The sequence below is a fragment of the Parasteatoda tepidariorum genome, chromosome 6 (assembly GCF_982258835.1).
Source record: "Parasteatoda tepidariorum strain Cologne lab strain chromosome 6, Ptep-v5.0, whole genome shotgun sequence".
Taxonomy (NCBI): Eukaryota; Metazoa; Arthropoda; class Arachnida; order Araneae; family Theridiidae; genus Parasteatoda; species Parasteatoda tepidariorum.
This window is the reverse complement of record NC_141760.1, coordinates 6,248,221-6,262,277: the sequence shown is the minus strand read 5'-3', so window position 1 is coordinate 6,262,277 and position 14,057 is coordinate 6,248,221. Positions and strand designations below refer to the sequence as shown.

At 29.7% G+C, this 14,057-nt stretch overlaps 1 long non-coding RNA gene across 2 annotated transcripts in view; it reads right to left on the bottom strand.

Moving 5' to 3' along the window:
• LOC107452898 (uncharacterized) overlaps window positions 1-14,057 on the bottom strand; it is a 116,369-nt gene that overhangs the window by 22,295 nt on the left and 80,017 nt on the right. The window contains exons 5-6 of one of the 2 annotated variants that reach the window (XR_015434502.1): window positions 12,572-13,324; window positions 8,811-12,525 (exon numbers count right to left, since the gene is read on the bottom strand). This is a non-coding gene — a long non-coding RNA (uncharacterized LOC107452898). The remainder of the gene's footprint in view (window positions 1-8,810; window positions 12,526-12,571; window positions 13,325-14,057) is intronic. The other variant, XR_015434503.1, reaches the window with a different exon arrangement.

Sequence of the window (14,057 nt, the reverse complement as noted above, 5' to 3'; positions counted from 1 at the left end):
TACCTGCGATTTCCATATGAACCGTCATTCAGTTACTCTGGAGACGTCGTTAATGTAGCGTGTAGCATTGCAACGTTCCTTCTTTAATGTGGCTTATTAAATTTAAAAAAGAAAAATGCTTGATCTTCTTTCTTGTACAACCGAAAACAAAATGGTATCTCTTTTTATTAGAGAAGGAATATCCAAAACACATCGGAAAAATATTTGTACATTAACAGAAAAAAATATGTATATTCTTATAAGAGTTAAAACCTAATGCCCGAGAAATAGTATTACTAAATTTAATGATATAACATGAAAGGCCCATTTAAACTTTACATTCTATAGTTTTAAGAATCATATTAGTTCAAAAATTAAAATGAACAAAAAGTATACATAAGCCTCATAATTTTATGAAATTTAATTTTGTAAACAACGTTTTTTGACAACAATTTTTATCAAAAAATTTCAAGTTTCAATAAAAATCATTATTTAGAAACTAAGAAACGTAAAATAAAGAATGCTGACGAAACAAAAACAAAAAAACAATTCTTTTTTGTCGCCATTTTTAGTGCTACGAATATTCGTCTTTGGGATTTGCCAAAAACAAAACAAGATGCAATTTTATTTTTTCAGGAGGGAAATATTTGACCGAAAAAACGAAAATGTACCAATTCCCACAACATAAAACTTTATCTTGGCAAACGTACGTTTTGGAAATGTTATTTCATTTGGAATCTTATTCATCAGAGTTCATATGGCGATATGATTGTTTTGAATCTATGCTAAACTCTATATCGGCTCATTTTCCACCGAAATCCAATTAACTATTTTGATTTTAAATAAAGTGTTTTATTTTATGAACTGTCGCAAAAATTTTAAGTGTAGATTGGCGGCACTTAAAAACCGCCAAATCTGTAGCGGCGGTGGCGTTAATACATCGTAAGTACCGAATTTTTATTCCATACTTTTCTGAATCATATTATTTCAAACATTGGAATATACAAGAAGTATACATAAACACATAATGTTATACCATTTAATTTTTCAAAAGTATTTTGAGAACAATTTTTATCAAAAAATTATAAACTAAAAAACGGAAAATAAAGAATTCTTAGGATAAAAAAAAACGATTTTAAGAATTATTAACATTGAAATAAAAACTTTCATATTGTTTCTTTTTTTATTATTCTTATAGTTCTTAATCAGACGTAAAAAATCATTCTGTAGAGAACCATCATCAAATGAAAAAAAAATATTTACAAGCAAATTTTTTATTGTAAAAATCATTGCACTTACCTGATTTATGATTCCCGGAGAATTCCAAAATGATAAGTTCCTTGTTTGAAAACTTTATTCTCAAATAATAGATACATAGTTTATACCTTCATTACTTTTAGATAACATACTACACAGCAAAATTTTATAATTGATATGAATTTGAATATGTAGCTAAAAACAGAATAGCTGAATTCTAGTTGAACTTATTCTTTCAAAATTAAAAAAAACTTACCAAGAAAACGATTTAAATAATTAAGAATCAGCACAAATGGCACTATTTCAAGTAACTTGGATAATTTTTTATTGTTGTTTTCCGAATTATATGGATACAGAAATATATACTATTCTATAACGAAGAAGAATATGCTATAACTATTACAATTCTGTATGTTCTGAATTCATATTTATTCACTGGAATGACGAAAGCAATGTTGACTTCACTTTAATTCGTAATGAATTGAAGACAGAAGAAATGCATTTTACCTTAATACACACATCTGTAACAGTATCTGAAATCGGAAGTCATCAGTTGCAAGTTTGTTGATAATAGAAATTAAAAATTATTGAAGAATTTTTCTTCAAATGTTTGGCGTGTTCTGTTCCTGAAAGATTTACTAATATTCTGGAGATTTTTTTCAAGTTCTTCGGCCTTTTCCTTAGGGAAATTTTGTTTCTTATTTGCTGCTAAAAAATGGCGTCTGATTCAGTCAATGACTTTGATGGAACTAAATGAAAACGTGATAAATTAATGTCCGATATTTACAGGCTCCCGCTAGACGGCGTACTCGAGCGTTGCGATCGCGAATTGTCATCCTTTCAAAATTTTTCTAATTTCCCAAATTGTTTATTTCCTTTCCCAAATTATTTATTAAAAACAGTTTAACAATTAAAAATCAGAAAACAATTCCTATATTTTCCTTTCACAACTAATTACATAATAATAGCAAAGGCATATTGACAATTTTTGGATTACTATTCTAAAGTTACAAAATTTTCTAAGTTACAAAGTTTAAAAAAAAAAAAAAAATCCAGTACCGCATAGTATACTTAAATTCTCACATTCGAAATTGTAAATCGAAATATTGAATAGTTTTTAAAAACTAACGAAATTTATAAAATCTTGTGGCTCTTTTTAAACAAGGAAAAAAAAAAGCAATAAAATGCTGTGAGCAAACGATTCTAAAAATGTTTTCCTTTCAAAATTGTGTTCCAGTTTTTTCTCTCATTTAATTTATTCAAAAATAACAGTTTAAGAATTGAAAATAAGAAAACGATTCCAAAATTTAGTTTACGTTTATATGTTATTAATGTGTCGTTAGTCATAAAATGTGTTTTTTTTAATAATAATAATTTTTTCTTAAGTAACAATTCGTAAATTTCAAAATTTAAAAACAAATTTATTAACGCACAGTTTAAATTCTCACATTTTATATGTAAAACAATAAACTGAAGAGTTTTTTTTTTTAACTAATGAAAATTCATTGGAAAGTAATTTATATTATTAGAAGCATTTAGATGCAACTTATAAATTATTAAAAAACTTTAAAGAGGAAAACCGACCGAAATATTTTGAGTAAACGAATCTGTAAATGTTTGCTGTCGTAATCATTTTCAAACTTTAAATTTCAATTTTTGCTTTTGTATAAAAAGCGAATATCAAGTGCTTTGGTCTTATAAATTATTGAATAAGCTGTGCAAAATATTTTAAAGAAGTTTTATGATGTGTTTCATCTAAACACGTACGACAATATTAATTATTATTTTGCTTATCACAATTATTTTACAAACAACAAATTGTTTTTTTTAATTTTGTGCAATCTCACAAGTTTTAATTACAATAAAGTTCTCAAAAACAAAAAATACACAAATCAAGGGGAAAAAAACAATAAAGGATGCTACTTTAGTTCGGTTCCGATATTTTATGGCTTAGATGATCTGACAAGTTTCTCTAAACAAGTTAATTAAAAAAGTGCAATCACAATAATAATTAAAAAAGGCAAAACAATTATTCATAGAACTTAACGATAAAACTGACAAAAGTCTTTCTTTTAAAAAAAAAAATGTCGTGCATCAATATATATTGTTTTAAGTAGGAAATTTCGTCTACTATTCTTCTAATTAATATAATCCTACTTCCTTTTAACTACCTAACCTAAACAATAGAATATACTTTATAGAATAAAATTCTAATTTTAATAGTTACAATAAGTGATATCAGTAAACATTTGGCCAAAATATTTAGAAATAAATCTTTAGTATTAACAGTCGATTTATTTTTATTCAAAAACGATGTAATACTAAAATAATATGAATAAATTTTTTGATTTAGGTAAATTTCCACTTCACTTTATAAAAAATTCTTATTTTGTAAAAAGTTAAGTGACTATTTTAGCAAAACAAAATGTAATAAATATATTTTTTAAAAAATAAACAAGTTTCTTTAATCAAAGTATGTTTATCACATTTTAACTAAAATTAGGTTTTAATCTCTGTCAGAAATTGTAAAATTGTTAACAAATGCAAATAGAGGGCACTACGAGCTTGCAAACTCTGAAATAAATTTTCCCCCACAACAGATGGGGGGATCGTTCGCAGGCAAAAGGGGAGGGGTTTCGAGAACGTGACGCAGGAACGAACTTAATACCATTCTGCCACCGGGAATAAGATGGATTGAATATGAAAATAGGGGATTGGACGAGTTCAAACTGGTTCTTAACCGGGGGAGGGGAAGAAGGGGGTAAATAGCTCGCGAAACTTAGTAACATTCCCATCACATTTACTTCCTTCCACATCAAAAAGCCAAAAAATCAAAATCAGCGATTCCTCAATATGGCAAATTATTCTCGAATATTTTCTGCTGCAATTTCGAATATAGAATGGGTGAAAAAGTAAAGAGGGAAATAACCCTTTCATCACCAAAAAGATCTACCAATACCTCTCCCTCCGTATTAAAATAAAACACAAACAAAAAGTTCGAAAATGAAAGAGAGAAAAGGACCAACAGAGAAAGATTCTTTTTTTTTTTTTTTTTATTCTTTTCACTTGATAACGGGTCTTAGGGAGTCATTACCTGGGAGAAAAGCAGACGGTTTCTGAGGAAATCATCAGGCGGGGGTGGGCGAAGGTAGAACAGAAAAAAAAGTAGGTTGGTTCGTCGTCTGATGAGATTTATTTATTTTTCATTATATTTTATTACACTTTTATCCGTCATTACCATCCTTTGGCGAGGTGGCGGAGACCTTGGCCTTGTTCTTTCTTTCTTTTTTCTTTGAACCAGACATAACAGATATATTTTGGATTATTTTTATTTGTTTAAGCCAAGTGAACACACTATTCGAAGAATTCCTTTGGGCAGAGTATATGTCTATAGTTCGATGATAATAATTAAAATGAATAAAATCAATGAAAAAATTATTGAGTTCCGTAAATATATGACTAAGTTTAAAGTAAAATTCTGCATATTTTTATTCGGATTTCATTTTGAAAGGCAAAGGTTAATAATTTCTTAGAAAACTTTTATATTATTATTTATTTAAAAAATAAATTCAGTCCCAGATATTCCAAAAATAGCAATTTGCCACAAAAAATTATTTAAAATAAGTCTTAATATAAATGTAAATAAATAATAATAATATTTTCAAATAATGACCTTCGATTGTCTAAAAATTTGTTTGCTTTTGGGTTGGGTTCAATGTTTTCTTAGAAATATCGTTTGGATTTTGTTCAAGTATCGGTTCACTGCATATACTGCGAAATTTTACTTTTATTTAAAGTTTAAAAATACAAAAATACGTTTGGTAAACATAGGCATTTTCTCAAGATAAGACTTCATAATTTCTTAGAAATTTATACCAAAGTGACCACGATAAGGCCATAAACCTTTCTAGTGGATTGAAATCTGAAAATTTCAAAATAAAATGGTTACTTTATATTTAAACGTAGAACCAACGACGTGGTACGTGAAACGCTACAGCATTTCATTTATAATAGTTAATATTATAATAGTTATTTCTCGTTTAATATCATATAAAAATAAAATAAGTTTTTTAGGATCTGTGATTATAAGGTCATAAATATGTATTTACAAACAAGTTTGGAAATTTTCTCAAAAAAAAAAAAAAAATACTTTATTGATGGATCGATTTTAAATAGTTAATTGTAATTATTTTTATACGTATTTATTATTATATGTACAATTTATAGTTATAAATACGATATTTATTATTATAAATATTATTTTATTTAGTGTTGATGTTACCGTTAAAGTATGAAATCCGTTATTTTATAGAATACCTAGTTATTCCATGAAATAACTGATCGTGTCCGTTAAAGTGTAAAACTCTCTTGTATTTCATGGTTTAACTAGTTATTTCATAGAATAACGATATGCAGCCCGTTAAAGTGTAAAATAATCTATATCATAATCATATATCTCGCACAACAAATACATTTACCTTCCACCCCTACTGCATTTATGAACTATTCAACAAAAAAAAAATTTTGTTTTAGAAATAATGTTCTTTGTAATTCCAAGTGTCATTTTAGTAATCCTTGTTGTAACAAATGATTTTCTGGTACGTTTCCATAAATACCATTTATACGCTGCATAAATTAGATAAATTGCTTCTTTTTCATTTTAATTGTCTATCATTAGTTTATTTATAGAATACCTAGTTATTTCATTTTAGATCAATTGTTTATTTTACACTTTAACTGTCTCTCATTAGTTAATTTATAGAATACCTAGTTATTTCATAGAATAACTAGTTAAAGTGTCAAATTAATAACATATTACACACTTTAACGGACACGATCAGTTATTTCATGGAATAACTAGGTATTCTATGAAATAACTGCATTATATACTTTAACGGTAACATTGATATAAATTTTCAGAGAAAATACGACGAACCAATCTAAATACATGATAAAATAAAGAATTTGTGTGTGCGTCTGAATTGCGGGCAAACCGTTGACTCTGAGAATGCGAAATTCAACGCGAAGCTAAATGTGTACAATTGTAAACAAATGAAACCCAATTTTCGGTTTTAAAATTCAGTGACAATTAAGAAATGGAATTTTCTCATTAGCTAAGGCGGAAACCATTGTTTTAACGTATACTCTACTAAACGATTTAGTTTTTTTAAATATTTTAAAGATCAATGATGTTTGCCAGCTTATAGCTGTAATTAAGAAGAAAAAAAATAGTTTTTTGCACGTTCTATATTACTATTTTTTATTCTTTATGCCAGATTATCTGTAGTGATAACATGAAAGGACTAGATTAATGTTTTTAAGGTTATCTGAAACCACGAGCTTATTTTGTTAAAACGTGTCACTATAAAACTAAATTTAAAATGAACGGCCTGTTTGTTTGCTCAGATAGGAAGTAGGTGAGAATAAATGAAAATAAGAAATTATATATTAAGAGTATATTGAGAGGTCATTAGAAACACGTCATCAAAGAAGAAAAAATTACCAGTTTTGTGAAAGATGCCAGGAGATTTTTGTGAAAAACGTCAGAGGATATCTGGCAAATAAATATATAAATAAAATAAATTTAATTGTGAAAGATGTCAGAGGATATCTGGCAAATAGAATTTTGTGAAAAATGTCAAAAAATAGTTAGCAAAAAAAAAAAAAAAAAACTTATAAATAATTGAAGTAAAATAAAAAATTGTGAAAGACGTCAGAGGATATTTGGCAAGAAAAATCTAGTGAATATTTGGCAAAAACAATTTTGTGAAAAATATCAGAGGATATTTTATTTTTAATGTGAAGACATTTCGAACAAAGCTGGAGTAAATTAGGACTTAGCAAGTTGTATGAATTATAATGGTTTAGATGAGAGCAGCAACAAAATTTTTTGAATAAATTTTTTTCCCTTTCTTTTTATAGTTTTTGTTTTTTATTTTATAAATTAAATTGTATTGTTTTTACCATATTCATGTAAGAAATTTCCTTATCTCGCTATAGAATGGCAATACCTTAATTGATATTTATTCTTGGAAGAGTTAAAAGTCTGAAAACTTCCATACATAGTATAAAGTTAAAAGAAGAATGGAATTCAATGGGCTCCCCTACTCAATATTCGACACTTGCCCAGCTTCCTACGGGAAACCGGAAATTGAAGGTGTGTGTGACGCGAAGGCACATGTACCGCTTCATTATTCTTTTCATGGAGAGACGACCGCTATCTATCTTTGTGCAGTCCGATGCAATATCCTGTAGACTCCCGTGGAATTCATTTAGAAAACACTTGTTGCCCCCTGGCTATCTTTTATTAAGTATGCAAATTATTAGAAGGATCGTCTGCAGAATACTAAGAAGTTCTTTTGTAAAGATAACCCTGACTAGTTTTTGTAAATAGTTGGAGGCTTTTTTACAGTTTCTATAAATAATGGAAGTTACTTAAAAGCTTCGAGTATGGAAAATTTGTTATCAGGCCCATTTTCAAAGTGAATGGCTCGAATCCAAGTAGCTTTCTTTTTTATTACTTTAATAGCGTACTAAGTGTAAAAATCGTTAACACTAATATAAATTTAAAACACACAAACACAAAGAAAGAAACAGGTTTTGACTGACTATTTTACACTCATAGAAATTTCGGATCATGTGAATCGAAAAATAATGCAAATTTTTTCCGATTCGAACATGAAGCCATAACGTCGTACTTCTTTCATTTGATTACACAGTAACATGGTTCAACATTTTATTTTATAAACGGCGTTGAACTGCCGATCCAATAGTGAGTTTACGACTATCAATGCTCAACTCCGTAGTCGTGTCATTTTGAAGATGCTTGTCATTTGAACCTAGAAGACGAGGGAATTCCTGGCTCACACATTGGGCCTAACTAGATTTCATGGAGGACTTTTCGATGGAACTAATCCGCATTTGCGTTTAAATAGTGACTGATGCACGTTAAATCTGTCGAGTTTCAAAGTTCTCCATGTTCCCATACCTCTGGGGGCGCTGATCCAGGAGTTTCCTTGTCTTCTGGATTGGTTCAAAATTAAAAGGCTAAGGAGTTGAACATTAGTAGTAGTAAACCCAAAATTGGGTCTGCTGTTCAACGACGGTTATGAAAGAAAATAAAAGCTTCCCACGGTTAGCTCGAAGGCAAGGGGATTCTAACTCATGATCCCTCTGCCACTGAGGATATTTTACGTCAGCCCTGTGGGAAGTGCGAGCCCGGAACAGAATTCATATTAAAAAAAAAAAAACACCGCTGGGATTCGAACCTGGGTCACTTCACTTGGAATCGAACGCTCGATTCCCCGAGCCATTGCGGCTGATGATTTAACATCGAATCCATTTTTTTTAGAGTTTATTCAGTGATTTAATATTATAGTGTCTGCTTTTTCTCAAATTCTCATAAAGAAGTAAACTGGTTAGCGTAAGTTAATTGTTTTTAATTTTTGAGCTTCGACATAGCCTAGTCAGTATTTTACGGAGAAATCAAGATTCGCTTATCGGAATAACTCATTGAATAAATATTTAATCAAGCTTTGACTGAAAAAGTTTTGTAGATGAGTAAAATGGGTTACCTGAAAATAATAATAATAAATCTTCAGTTTCAAAAAAGCACGTCGAAAGCGGCTGGTAGAATCATAATGTAGCTATTCCAGACGGATATCAACATGACTCATTCAGCACGGCATGGATAATGTAGGACGACATCTTGAAGAACAAAAGCTATGAATCTCGAGGTTCAAGAAATGCGGATGAATGACAAATGAACTCCAAACGCTGTTCTATCCCCTCGAGGAAAGCTTCTATCACCACTATATTTTCTTCTTCTTCCACTCTATAATCTTCTCCTTCCACTGCATTTCATTTTCATATACTGGAAAAAAAATGATACACCTCTAATAGTTTTTTAACACTATTATACCCTGTTCTATAACAATCATATATTTCTCCTTCTAATACAAAATCTTCTTCCTCGGTTACTTTTCGTAGCTACAGTCTTATAAATGTAATAATAATGCTTGGTTTCAATGTTCCATTGAAATGAGGAATCATTATTTAAATTTCGTCAGGGTTCCTACTCCATTTCAGGAAAAAAATTCACTGGCTTTTTCAGGTATATCAGGAAAATTTCAATGAAAATCCAAACCCTATTTTATTTATACCACGCAATTTTTCATGAGATTACTTTGATTGTGTTAATCCCTTGACATATCATTAAAAATTAAAACTCTAAACTGTGAGGAATTATTAATTTCTTGTTATAGAAATGATCTTTGATTGCACTGTAAACAACAACTCGCAGCGGAATGTTGTGTGGAAGACGTCTGAGACACGTCAATTATTGTTTTGACATAAGAAACAAATGACGTCTCCCAGACGTCTTCGTATGTCAAGGGGTTAATGTTAAGATTTTGTGAATGTTACAAACAAATGCTAAGATTAGAAAGAACAAATGTTAGATTTTGTAAGCAAAAAAATATCACTAAATAAGAATAGAAGCAAGGAAATTTATAAATATAACTAAATTTTTATTATTATATTTTTTTAAATTAATCAATTATTCAATTAATTTTTATATTGATTAGTATTTATTATTAATTAATATTTAATTGATTTTTATCATTAATTTAATACATGTATTTATTAATATAATTATTATAACTAAAATGTGAATTTTTTATAACAAATAATTGAAATATGAAATAGATGTCAGATTTGTTTAACTCGAATCTTAGTAACTGATTACTGTTACCCACAATTATGAGACTTGTTATTTTACAGGCATGATGTAGGAGTTTTCCAGTTTATTTCTTTTAAAAGAAAAAATTGCAGAATTTTTAAAGAAAAAACGAAATACAGATTGCATCGAAACAGAAAAGACAAGACTGTATATGAAGATTCTTTATTTTCGTTCGAAGGTAACACAGCACCTGATCTTTCTGAATTCTACCAAATCACTTACCCCATCGCCCTATAAATAGCGAGGAAAAATAATTGGTCATTAAAGTGAAAACGAACTTAGTATTGTTATTCGACACCAGAGAATGTTCCAATTTTTTTCCGTCGTTCTTGGAAGTTTGATAATAAAAAGCGTATGATTCCTCTAACCAATGATTGTAACAAGCCGACAGGAACTATATAAAATTTTAAATATTATATTTCGCTTCGCAAGCCGTCGGGTCACACGCAACAAGCCAGTTGGAATATTCTGTTCTAGATGGAAACGTTTAATTTTGTGAAATTCAGCCATCTTCAAAAGATTTCCGAAGTCGAGATTAAAATTCGTAGAAGTAACAGAAAATACACCGAAGTTGGTATTTCTGCAAATGCAACCTGTTCGAAATTACCTGCCTTTGTAGATTATAGGTTGCGTAATCTCATGAATTTTAAGCCATCGATCTAGAGAAGGTTTAATTCAAAGGGCACCTAAAAGAACGACAAAAAAAAAAAAGTTTCTGGTAGGCATCTAATGGAGAAATAATTTGAGTTCGTATTTTTTTTTTTTTTTTTAAAGATAAAACTGAATGATAAAGAATAATGATTGGAAAAAATCAGGGAGGGAGACAAATTTAAGGGCTAAAAAGGTCAAACATCCATTGTGAAAAGAAAAACAGTACTCATTTCCATGGAAATCCCAATTATCAACTTTACAATGACGGCATAGTTTTGTTTTTGTTGGTAAGCCAACATTTTATTTTATAACCGTCGTTGAACAGCCGACCCAATTTTAGGTTTTCGACAACTAATGTTCAACTCCGTAGCCTCGTAATTTTAAACTTTATCTGGAAGACAAGGTTTATCCTGGAGTAGGTATCTCCTGGATCAAGTATTAGGATGAATTTGCCTTCGTGGAGAACTTTTTGAGGGAACCCACCCGCATTTGCGTTACAAGGAGAGGAAGAACGCGTGAACCATCCACGGTTGGCCTGACGGCAAGGGGACTCTAACCTATGTTCCGTCTACCACTAAGGATAGTTCACGTCAGCACCGTGGTCGGATGCGGAATCCGTATCCATCAGCTATAATTGGGATTCGAACCCGGTTCACCTTATTGGAAGGCGAACGCTCTATTTCCTGAGCCATCGGCTCGTAAGCCTAACATTGACAACATCCTACAATATTTTATTCTTCTGCAAAAATCCTTACTATCTGCCCGTTATTATTCGAATACTAAAACATATTCTAAAACGCTTATTCAATTTCTGAAGAGAAACATTTTCTTGTTTAAACCTAAAAACTGTATTTAAATACACAAATAGAAAGTTTGTGGAACAACAATTTTGAAAGAACGAAATTCGTATTACTCTTGGGTAACATGTGACATACTTTATTTTTATCAAAAATATCATGTTTTAAAGTCGAATTCAGAAATTATGTAAAATATGTGCATTTCACAGATCAGGAGGGTCACGGAGGCTTCAGAATTTCATGACCAACAGTATGACTACGGAGATGTGGTCAGCCCTACGCACAAGTCTTTCTCTTTGATATGAAGCTGGTTTGGCTTGAAGTCGCCGCAAGGGATCGAATCCCAATTCTACAATATGAACGGAAAAATATTAAAAAATGTTCTTAATTGTATTAGATGTCGAGGGCTCCGCTAACCTTTCCCACCAAGTTATTTCTTAAAGATTGTCTCCCAGCAGAAGTAAAAAATATTAAATTAAAATATTAATTTTTTTTTTAAATTCTTACAACAAAATTAGGTTCTTAATTAGAATGGAATAAAATAGAAAACTTCATCTGCAACTTCATATTTCATAGCAACTTCATCTGCAATTTTGTTTTTAAATTTCGATGTAATTTCACGGTACTATAAAAACTCTTAAAATATTTTTCGCCAAACCGATTATTTAGTAATAGAGCAACCATAAAATATCAAAGGTTCATCACTGAAAATTATTTATTAATTAGAGTTTTATATATACATGAATACATTCGAATGTAATATACATTCGAATAAATGTTCAATTATAAATAAAATTCCTTAAACTTTTAAAATTCATCGTTAATACGGAACCTGTATTTCTGTGCTTTGTCAAAAACTCCACCCTTTGGAGCTTTTTTTCTTATTTATCATTTTGATCGGAGTGAAGGAGGCCGAAACAATGCGTAAATTGTAATTGAAACGAACACTACAATTATATTCAACATAGTCTGTAAAACATAAGAACATTACATGCTACACATTTCCGGAGCCATGTTTCGTACTTAAATAGATATTTATCGAGCGCGATTTAGCTCTAAAATAGATATTTTATAAGTCATAACTTACATTTAGTCCCAAAACTAGTCTAGGCGAAATTTAGTCCAAAACTTCATTTAGTCTCAAAACTAGTCCAGGCGAAATTTAGTCGAAACTTACAATTAGTCCCAAAACTAGTCTAGGCGAAATTTAGTCCCAAAACTAATATAGGCGAAATTTAGTCGAAAACTTACATTTAGTCCCAAAACAGATTTTCTCTGAGAGAGATTTGGTCTAGTCTAAGTATATTTTTCGAACGAAGTTTTGTGAACGCGCTTGCATGACTAAAGATTTTGGCTCCATACTATAAAAAAAGTGTATTTACGCTGAATTTTTATTCGTTTTTTTTTATAACCACTATAAAATACTTATCATCAGGAATGTTACCAAAAAAAAAGTTATGAGACATTCGAACAAAGCAGTGCAATTTATAGAGCCACTTTTCTCGCAAGTGTAACTCATTAAAAGTGATGTAAAAGTAGTAGATGTTTTGAAGATACTGGCATAAGGAATTTACAGTGGGGGCGAAGTTAAGAGAGAGAAAAAAAATCTGAAATTCTATACCTAGCTGTGAGATCTTGGAAACAGATGTGAAGGGGGGGAAACACACACACACCGGGGTATGCTGTGCAGATGCATATTTGTGTTTGTCATCTTACTGGGGGTCATGCTTTGCTTGGTGGTGGTGGTGAAGTTCAACTTCCTCTTCAACTAAATTTATCATCTCTTTCGCAGTATGATAGTAATCAAACAACTTTCTGTTTAGATTTCTGCTAAATGAATTAAATGTACTATTTGTGGAAGAAATCATCAGATAGCATAGACTGAGGTTTGTTGAACATCCTATAGAAAAATTAAAACGAATACAGTTTAACATACAGTTTAAGTCAACACAGCTAACAACACAGTTAATAATAAAATTGGCCTTATTACTAAGTAATGGGAAATTTTTTTTTATCCGAAACATATTTTGATAAATTTCGTTTTATTCAAAAAGATTTAGCTTAAAACGGATTAAAAGAATATGATTTAAATAACGCAAAATATTGTTTAAACCTATATAGTGATTAAATTGTAAAATCAGTTTCTCACATATTTTCTATAAATAAATAATAATTTTTCTTTTTCAAATTTTGTACAGTTTATGATATAACAATTACTTATTGATAAGAATTACTTGGAACACAAAGTTATCAAGCTAACGATTTTATTACAAAGTTTTAAAATTTTGGTAATCGTTTTCTATTTCTCGGTTCTATCGTTAAATAAATTAATGGATTAAAAGACACTTTTTGCGAGATACATTATTCTACAAGCAATTCTACCTTGGTAAAAACCACACAATTTTTCGAGCAAATGATTCTTTGAAGCATTTTTAAATTTGAAGATGTTTTCTACTTTTAAGTTGAAGAGTTTTTATTGCATAAAATAATGCATATTAAGACAATTTTAGTGAGTAGTTCATTATTTTACAAGCAATTCATTTTTTTAAAGTGAGAAAAAAAAAAAACACAATATTAGAATCAGTAGTAGTACGATTTTTTTTTTTTTTTGTAAATAGTTTTCACCCTTTTAA